Genomic DNA, 8,679 nt, shown 5'->3' with positions numbered 1-8,679 from the left:
AGTAAATATCTCAGTTTGAGGGAGAATGTGCTAACCAAGTTCGCCAGGAAGTCTTTGAAAACGACAAAACAGTACGAATCGGCAGATGTGTTCTGAAATACGTCAGGGCCTGTTGTTGTGTAGCGGTGTACAATTCCTACTTCGATATGTAATTATAAATTTATTCTTTAGTCGTCTCGTCTCGTCTCCTCATCTCCTGCAGACGTTTCTTGTGCTTGCGCTGTTATATGGGCCACGACCCGAGCGGCAGCGAGCGGCAGTCGAGCAAAGTCGGGACAAGTCGGGACGGGGACAGGGACAGGAATGGTGCGAATGCACTGCAAATTACGCAAACACCTCGTCTGAGGCGAGGCGAGGCGAGGCGAGGCGAGGAAGCTCACATCGCCAGCAGTGGCGCCCTCCAACAAGACACTGCCACACCCCGCACAGGCCTTACGCCGGTCGGCCGCGCGCCAGCCCTCCTGCGCTGGACACCAGGAACAAGATGCGTCTTCCGCGAGTGTCGAAGGCTGCACGCGCCAAGCGGATGACAGGAGGTGCAACGAGAAGCTGCGCGTCTCACACACACGGCGGCGCGCCCGCTAATTCGGCAGTCGCTCTGCTGGCACGTCGGATTGCGGAAGGAAGTGCTTACAATTACAATTCTGTTCGTGTTTTATGTTGTAAAGTTGTTAGCTTGTAACGATGTAATGTTAATAAATAAATTCATAAATCTCCAAAAAAAAAAAAAAATACACGAAGCGCGTCCTTCCGGCTCATAAGTTTTGGATCTCAGGATTGCGTTCGCGCTAACGTGACGAATTGTCAATAAAAAAAAATGCGGCTGCTTTCGACCGAAAAGTATGATTTTGTGTGTGTTGGGATAAGAACCGAATGCGAATTCTTCCATGCGCCTACATTATATGGGCGCCAACGGCCATACCATGTTGAATACACCGGTTCTCGTCCGATCACCGAAGTTAAACAACATCGGGCGTGGTTAGTACTTGGATGGGTGACCACCTGGGAACACCACGTGCTGTTGGCTCCCTTTCATTTACTTTTTTTTTTATACCGCCCTCTTTCCATACCACCGTTCTGTTGTGACAAAGATTCTTGCTTAAGCATTTTAATCTACTGTAATGACCATAAGGTGCGAAATTGCAGTAAATATCTCAGTTTGAGGGAGAATGTGCTAACCAAGTTCGCCAGGAAGTCTTTGAAAACGACAAAACAGTACGAATCGGCAGATGTGTTCTGAAATACGTCAGGGCCTGTTGTTGTGTAGCGGTGTACAATTCCTACTTCGATATGTAATTATAAATTTATTCTTTAGTCGTCTCGTCTCGTCTCCTCATCTCCTGCAGACGTTTCTTGTGCTTGCGCTGTTATATGGGCCACGACCCGAGCGGCAGCGAGCGGCAGTCGAGCAAAGTCGGGACAAGTCGGGACGGGGACAGGGACAGGAATGGTGCGAATGCACTGCAAATTACGCAAACACCTCGTCTGAGGCGAGGCGAGGCGAGGCGAGGCGAGGAAGCTCACATCGCCAGCAGTGGCGCCCTCCAACAAGACACTGCCACACCCCGCACAGGCCTTACGCCGGTCGGCCGCGCGCCAGCCCTCCTGCGCTGGACACCAGGAACAAGATGCGTCTTCCGCGAGTGTCGAAGGCTGCACGCGCCAAGCGGATGACAGGAGGTGCAACGAGAAGCTGCGCGTCTCACACACACGGCGGCGCGCCCGCTAATTCGGCAGTCGCTCTGCTGGCACGTCGGATTGCGGAAGGAAGTGCTTACAATTACAATTCTGTTCGTGTTTTATGTTGTAAAGTTGTTAGCTTGTAACGATGTAATGTTAATAAATAAATTCATAAATCTCCAAAAAAAAAAAAAAATACACGAAGCGCGTCCTTCCGGCTCATAAGTTTTGGATCTCAGGATTGCGTTCGCGCTAACGTGACGAATTGTCAATAAAAAAAAATGCGGCTGCTTTCGACCGAAAAGTATGATTTTGTGTGTGTTGGGATAAGAACCGAATGCGAATTCTTCCATGCGCCTACATTATATGGGCGCCAACGGCCATACCATGTTGAATACACCGGTTCTCGTCCGATCACCGAAGTTAAACAACATCGGGCGTGGTTAGTACTTGGATGGGTGACCACCTGGGAACACCACGTGCTGTTGGCTCCCTTTCATTTACTTTTTTTTTTATACCGCCCTCTTTCCATACCACCGTTCTGTTGTGACAAAGATTCTTGCTTAAGCATTTTAATCTACTGTAATGACCATAAGGTGCGAAATTGCAGTAAATATCTCAGTTTGAGGGAGAATGTGCTAACCAAGTTCGCCAGGAAGTCTTTGAAAACGACAAAACAGTACGAATCGGCAGATGTGTTCTGAAATACGTCAGGGCCTGTTGTTGTGTAGCGGTGTACAATTCCTACTTCGATATGTAATTATAAATTTATTCTTTAGTCGTCTCGTCTCGTCTCCTCATCTCCTGCAGACGTTTCTTGTGCTTGCGCTGTTATATGGGCCACGACCCGAGCGGCAGCGAGCGGCAGTCGAGCAAAGTCGGGACAAGTCGGGACGGGGACAGGGACAGGAATGGTGCGAATGCACTGCAAATTACGCAAACACCTCGTCTGAGGCGAGGCGAGGCGAGGCGAGGCGAGGAAGCTCACATCGCCAGCAGTGGCGCCCTCCAACAAGACACTGCCACACCCCGCACAGGCCTTACGCCGGTCGGCCGCGCGCCAGCCCTCCTGCGCTGGACACCAGGAACAAGATGCGTCTTCCGCGAGTGTCGAAGGCTGCACGCGCCAAGCGGATGACAGGAGGTGCAACGAGAAGCTGCGCGTCTCACACACACGGCGGCGCGCCCGCTAATTCGGCAGTCGCTCTGCTGGCACGTCGGATTGCGGAAGGAAGTGCTTACAATTACAATTCTGTTCGTGTTTTATGTTGTAAAGTTGTTAGCTTGTAACGATGTAATGTTAATAAATAAATTCATAAATCTCCAAAAAAAAAAAAAAATACACGAAGCGCGTCCTTCCGGCTCATAAGTTTTGGATCTCAGGATTGCGTTCGCGCTAACGTGACGAATTGTCAATAAAAAAAAATGCGGCTGCTTTCGACCGAAAAGTATGATTTTGTGTGTGTTGGGATAAGAACCGAATGCGAATTCTTCCATGCGCCTACATTATATGGGCGCCAACGGCCATACCATGTTGAATACACCGGTTCTCGTCCGATCACCGAAGTTAAACAACATCGGGCGTGGTTAGTACTTGGATGGGTGACCACCTGGGAACACCACGTGCTGTTGGCTCCCTTTCATTTACTTTTTTTTTTATGCCGCCCTCTTTCCATACCACCGTTCTGTTGTGACAAAGATTCTTGCTTAAGCATTTTAATCTACTGTAATGACCATAAGGTGCGAAATTGCAGTAAATATCTCAGTTTGAGGGAGAATGTGCTAACCAAGTTCGCCAGGAAGTCTTTGAAAACGACAAAACAGTACGAATCGGCAGATGTGTTCTGAAATACGTCAGGGCCTGTTGTTGTGTAGCGGTGTACAATTCCTACTTCGATATGTAATTATAAATTTATTCTTTAGTCGTCTCGTCTCGTCTCCTCATCTCCTGCAGACGTTTCTTGTGCTTGCGCTGTTATATGGGCCACGACCCGAGCGGCAGCGAGCGGCAGTCGAGCAAAGTCGGGACAAGTCGGGACGGGGACAGGGACAGGAATGGTGCGAATGCACTGCAAATTACGCAAACACCTCGTCTGAGGCGAGGCGAGGCGAGGCGAGGCGAGGAAGCTCACATCGCCAGCAGTGGCGCCCTCCAACAAGACACTGCCACACCCCGCACAGGCCTTACGCCGGTCGGCCGCGCGCCAGCCCTCCTGCGCTGGACACCAGGAACAAGATGCGTCTTCCGCGAGTGTCGAAGGCTGCACGCGCCAAGCGGATGACAGGAGGTGCAACGAGAAGCTGCGCGTCTCACACACACGGCGGCGCGCCCGCTAATTCGGCAGTCGCTCTGCTGGCACGTCGGATTGCGGAAGGAAGTGCTTACAATTACAATTCTGTTCGTGTTTTATGTTGTAAAGTTGTTAGCTTGTAACGATGTAATGTTAATAAATAAATTCATAAATCTCCAAAAAAAAAAAAAAAATACACGAAGCGCGTCCTTCCGGCTCATAAGTTTTGGATCTCAGGATTGCGTTCGCGCTAACGTGACGAATTGTCAATAAAAAAAAATGCGGCTGCTTTCGACCGAAAAGTATGATTTTGTGTGTGTTGGGATAAGAACCGAATGCGAATTCTTCCATGCGCCTACATTATATGGGCGCCAACGGCCATACCATGTTGAATACACCGGTTCTCGTCCGATCACCGAAGTTAAACAACATCGGGCGTGGTTAGTACTTGGATGGGTGACCACCTGGGAACACCACGTGCTGTTGGCTCCCTTTCATTTACTTTTTTTTTTATACCGCCCTCTTTCCATACCACCGTTCTGTTGTGACAAAGATTCTTGCTTAAGCATTTTAATCTACTGTAATGACCATAAGGTGCGAAATTGCAGTAAATATCTCAGTTTGAGGGAGAATGTGCTAACCAAGTTCGCCAGGAAGTCTTTGAAAACGACAAAACAGTACGAATCGGCAGATGTGTTCTGAAATACGTCAGGGCCTGTTGTTGTGTAGCGGTGTACAATTCCTACTTCGATATGTAATTATAAATTTATTCTTTAGTCGTCTCGTCTCGTCTCCTCATCTCCTGCAGACGTTTCTTGTGCTTGCGCTGTTATATGGGCCACGACCCGAGCGGCAGCGAGCGGCAGTCGAGCAAAGTCGGGACAAGTCGGGACGGGGACAGGGACAGGAATGGTGCGAATGCACTGCAAATTACGCAAACACCTCGTCTGAGGCGAGGCGAGGCGAGGCGAGGCGAGGAAGCTCACATCGCCAGCAGTGGCGCCCTCCAACAAGACACTGCCACACCCCGCACAGGCCTTACGCCGGTCGGCCGCGCGCCAGCCCTCCTGCGCTGGACACCAGGAACAAGATGCGTCTTCCGCGAGTGTCGAAGGCTGCACGCGCCAAGCGGATGACAGGAGGTGCAACGAGAAGCTGCGCGTCTCACACACACGGCGGCGCGCCCGCTAATTCGGCAGTCGCTCTGCTGGCACGTCGGATTGCGGAAGGAAGTGCTTACAATTACAATTCTGTTCGTGTTTTATGTTGTAAAGTTGTTAGCTTGTAACGATGTAATGTTAATAAATAAATTCATAAATCTCCAAAAAAAAAAAAAAATACACGAAGCGCGTCCTTCCGGCTCATAAGTTTTGGATCTCAGGATTGCGTTCGCGCTAACGTGACGAATTGTCAATAAAAAAAAATGCGGCTGCTTTCGACCGAAAAGTATGATTTTGTGTGTGTTGGGATAAGAACCGAATGCGAATTCTTCCATGCGCCTACATTATATGGGCGCCAACGGCCATACCATGTTGAATACACCGGTTCTCGTCCGATCACCGAAGTTAAACAACATCGGGCGTGGTTAGTACTTGGATGGGTGACCACCTGGGAACACCACGTGCTGTTGGCTCCCTTTCATTTACTTTTTTTTTTATACCGCCCTCTTTCCATACCACCGTTCTGTTGTGACAAAGATTCTTGCTTAAGCATTTTAATCTACTGTAATGACCATAAGGTGCGAAATTGCAGTAAATATCTCAGTTTGAGGGAGAATGTGCTAACCAAGTTCGCCAGGAAGTCTTTGAAAACGACAAAACAGTACGAATCGGCAGATGTGTTCTGAAATACGTCAGGGCCTGTTGTTGTGTAGCGGTGTACAATTCCTACTTCGATATGTAATTATAAATTTATTCTTTAGTCGTCTCGTCTCGTCTCCTCATCTCCTGCAGACGTTTCTTGTGCTTGCGCTGTTATATGGGCCACGACCCGAGCGGCAGCGAGCGGCAGTCGAGCAAAGTCGGGACAAGTCGGGACGGGGACAGGGACAGGAATGGTGCGAATGCACTGCAAATTACGCAAACACCTCGTCTGAGGCGAGGCGAGGCGAGGCGAGGCGAGGAAGCTCACATCGCCAGCAGTGGCGCCCTCCAACAAGACACTGCCACACCCCGCACAGGCCTTACGCCGGTCGGCCGCGCGCCAGCCCTCCTGCGCTGGACACCAGGAACAAGATGCGTCTTCCGCGAGTGTCGAAGGCTGCACGCGCCAAGCGGATGACAGGAGGTGCAACGAGAAGCTGCGCGTCTCACACACACGGCGGCGCGCCCGCTAATTCGGCAGTCGCTCTGCTGGCACGTCGGATTGCGGAAGGAAGTGCTTACAATTACAATTCTGTTCGTGTTTTATGTTGTAAAGTTGTTAGCTTGTAACGATGTAATGTTAATAAATAAATTCATAAATCTCCAAAAAAAAAAAAAAATACACGAAGCGCGTCCTTCCGGCTCATAAGTTTTGGATCTCAGGATTGCGTTCGCGCTAACGTGACGAATTGTCAATAAAAAAAAATGCGGCTGCTTTCGACCGAAAAGTATGATTTTGTGTGTGTTGGGATAAGAACCGAATGCGAATTCTTCCATGCGCCTACATTATATGGGCGCCAACGGCCATACCATGTTGAATACACCGGTTCTCGTCCGATCACCGAAGTTAAACAACATCGGGCGTGGTTAGTACTTGGATGGGTGACCACCTGGGAACACCACGTGCTGTTGGCTCCCTTTCATTTACTTTTTTTTTTATACCGCCCTCTTTCCATACCACCGTTCTGTTGTGACAAAGATTCTTGCTTAAGCATTTTAATCTACTGTAATGACCATAAGGTGCGAAATTGCAGTAAATATCTCAGTTTGAGGGAGAATGTGCTAACCAAGTTCGCCAGGAAGTCTTTGAAAACGACAAAACAGTACGAATCGGCAGATGTGTTCTGAAATACGTCAGGGCCTGTTGTTGTGTAGCGGTGTACAATTCCTACTTCGATATGTAATTATAAATTTATTCTTTAGTCGTCTCGTCTCGTCTCCTCATCTCCTGCAGACGTTTCTTGTGCTTGCGCTGTTATATGGGCCACGACCCGAGCGGCAGCGAGCGGCAGTCGAGCAAAGTCGGGACAAGTCGGGACGGGGACAGGGACAGGAATGGTGCGAATGCACTGCAAATTACGCAAACACCTCGTCTGAGGCGAGGCGAGGCGAGGCGAGGCGAGGAAGCTCACATCGCCAGCAGTGGCGCCCTCCAACAAGACACTGCCACACCCCGCACAGGCCTTACGCCGGTCGGCCGCGCGCCAGCCCTCCTGCGCTGGACACCAGGAACAAGATGCGTCTTCCGCGAGTGTCGAAGGCTGCACGCGCCAAGCGGATGACAGGAGGTGCAACGAGAAGCTGCGCGTCTCACACACACGGCGGCGCGCCCGCTAATTCGGCAGTCGCTCTGCTGGCACGTCGGATTGCGGAAGGAAGTGCTTACAATTACAATTCTGTTCGTGTTTTATGTTGTAAAGTTGTTAGCTTGTAACGATGTAATGTTAATAAATAAATTCATAAATCTCCAAAAAAAAAAAAAAATACACGAAGCGCGTCCTTCCGGCTCATAAGTTTTGGATCTCAGGATTGCGTTCGCGCTAACGTGACGAATTGTCAATAAAAAAAAATGCGGCTGCTTTCGACCGAAAAGTATGATTTTGTGTGTGTTGGGATAAGAACCGAATGCGAATTCTTCCATGCGCCTACATTATATGGGCGCCAACGGCCATACCATGTTGAATACACCGGTTCTCGTCCGATCACCGAAGTTAAACAACATCGGGCGTGGTTAGTACTTGGATGGGTGACCACCTGGGAACACCACGTGCTGTTGGCTCCCTTTCATTTACTTTTTTTTTTATACCGCCCTCTTTCCATACCACCGTTCTGTTGTGACAAAGATTCTTGCTTAAGCATTTTAATCTACTGTAATGACCATAAGGTGCGAAATTGCAGTAAATATCTCAGTTTGAGGGAGAATGTGCTAACCAAGTTCGCCAGGAAGTCTTTGAAAACGACAAAACAGTACGAATCGGCAGATGTGTTCTGAAATACGTCAGGGCCTGTTGTTGTGTAGCGGTGTACAATTCCTACTTCGATATGTAATTATAAATTTATTCTTTAGTCGTCTCGTCTCGTCTCCTCATCTCCTGCAGACGTTTCTTGTGCTTGCGCTGTTATATGGGCCACGACCCGAGCGGCAGCGAGCGGCAGTCGAGCAAAGTCGGGACAAGTCGGGACGGGGACAGGGACAGGAATGGTGCGAATGCACTGCAAATTACGCAAACACCTCGTCTGAGGCGAGGCGAGGCGAGGCGAGGCGAGGAAGCTCACATCGCCAGCAGTGGCGCCCTCCAACAAGACACTGCCACACCCCGCACAGGCCTTACGCCGGTCGGCCGCGCGCCAGCCCTCCTGCGCTGGACACCAGGAACAAGATGCGTCTTCCGCGAGTGTCGAAGGCTGCACGCGCCAAGCGGATGACAGGAGGTGCAACGAGAAGCTGCGCGTCTCACACACACGGCGGCGCGCCCGCTAATTCGGCAGTCGCTCTGCTGGCACGTCGGATTGCGGAAGGAAGTGCTTACAATTACAATTCTGTTCGTGTTTTATGTTGTAAAGTT

General features: G+C 50.0%; 7 non-coding genes across 7 annotated transcripts; all 7 read left to right on the top strand.

The window, feature by feature from the left end:
- Positions 1–908: 908 nt before the first annotated feature.
- On the top strand, positions 909–1,027 carry LOC126442975 (5S ribosomal RNA). Its single transcript, XR_007581794.1, has one exon. It is a non-coding gene; the product is annotated as a 5S ribosomal RNA (ribosomal RNA).
- Positions 1,028–2,052: 1,025 nt separating this feature from the next.
- On the top strand, positions 2,053–2,171 carry LOC126442974 (5S ribosomal RNA). Its single transcript, XR_007581793.1, has one exon. It is a non-coding gene; the product is annotated as a 5S ribosomal RNA (ribosomal RNA).
- Positions 2,172–3,196: 1,025 nt separating this feature from the next.
- On the top strand, positions 3,197–3,315 carry LOC126442973 (5S ribosomal RNA). Its single transcript, XR_007581792.1, has one exon. It is a non-coding gene; the product is annotated as a 5S ribosomal RNA (ribosomal RNA).
- Positions 3,316–4,341: 1,026 nt separating this feature from the next.
- Positions 4,342–4,460, top strand: LOC126442972 (5S ribosomal RNA). The gene has a single exon (XR_007581791.1). It is a non-coding gene; the product is annotated as a 5S ribosomal RNA (ribosomal RNA).
- Positions 4,461–5,485: 1,025 nt separating this feature from the next.
- LOC126442971 (5S ribosomal RNA) lies at positions 5,486–5,604 on the top strand. The gene has a single exon (XR_007581790.1). It is a non-coding gene; the product is annotated as a 5S ribosomal RNA (ribosomal RNA).
- A 1,025-nt stretch (positions 5,605–6,629) lies between these two features.
- LOC126442970 (5S ribosomal RNA) lies at positions 6,630–6,748 on the top strand. The gene has a single exon (XR_007581789.1). It is a non-coding gene; the product is annotated as a 5S ribosomal RNA (ribosomal RNA).
- A 1,025-nt stretch (positions 6,749–7,773) lies between these two features.
- On the top strand, positions 7,774–7,892 carry LOC126442969 (5S ribosomal RNA). Its single transcript, XR_007581788.1, has one exon. It is a non-coding gene; the product is annotated as a 5S ribosomal RNA (ribosomal RNA).
- The last annotated feature ends 787 nt before the right edge of the window (positions 7,893–8,679 follow it).

Source organism: Schistocerca serialis, unplaced genomic scaffold (assembly GCF_023864345.2).
Source record: "Schistocerca serialis cubense isolate TAMUIC-IGC-003099 unplaced genomic scaffold, iqSchSeri2.2 HiC_scaffold_1414, whole genome shotgun sequence".
NCBI lineage: Eukaryota > Metazoa > Arthropoda > Insecta > Orthoptera > Acrididae > Schistocerca > Schistocerca serialis.
Note: the sequence above shows the minus strand (reverse complement) of the source record. Positions and strands in the feature narration are given on the sequence as shown.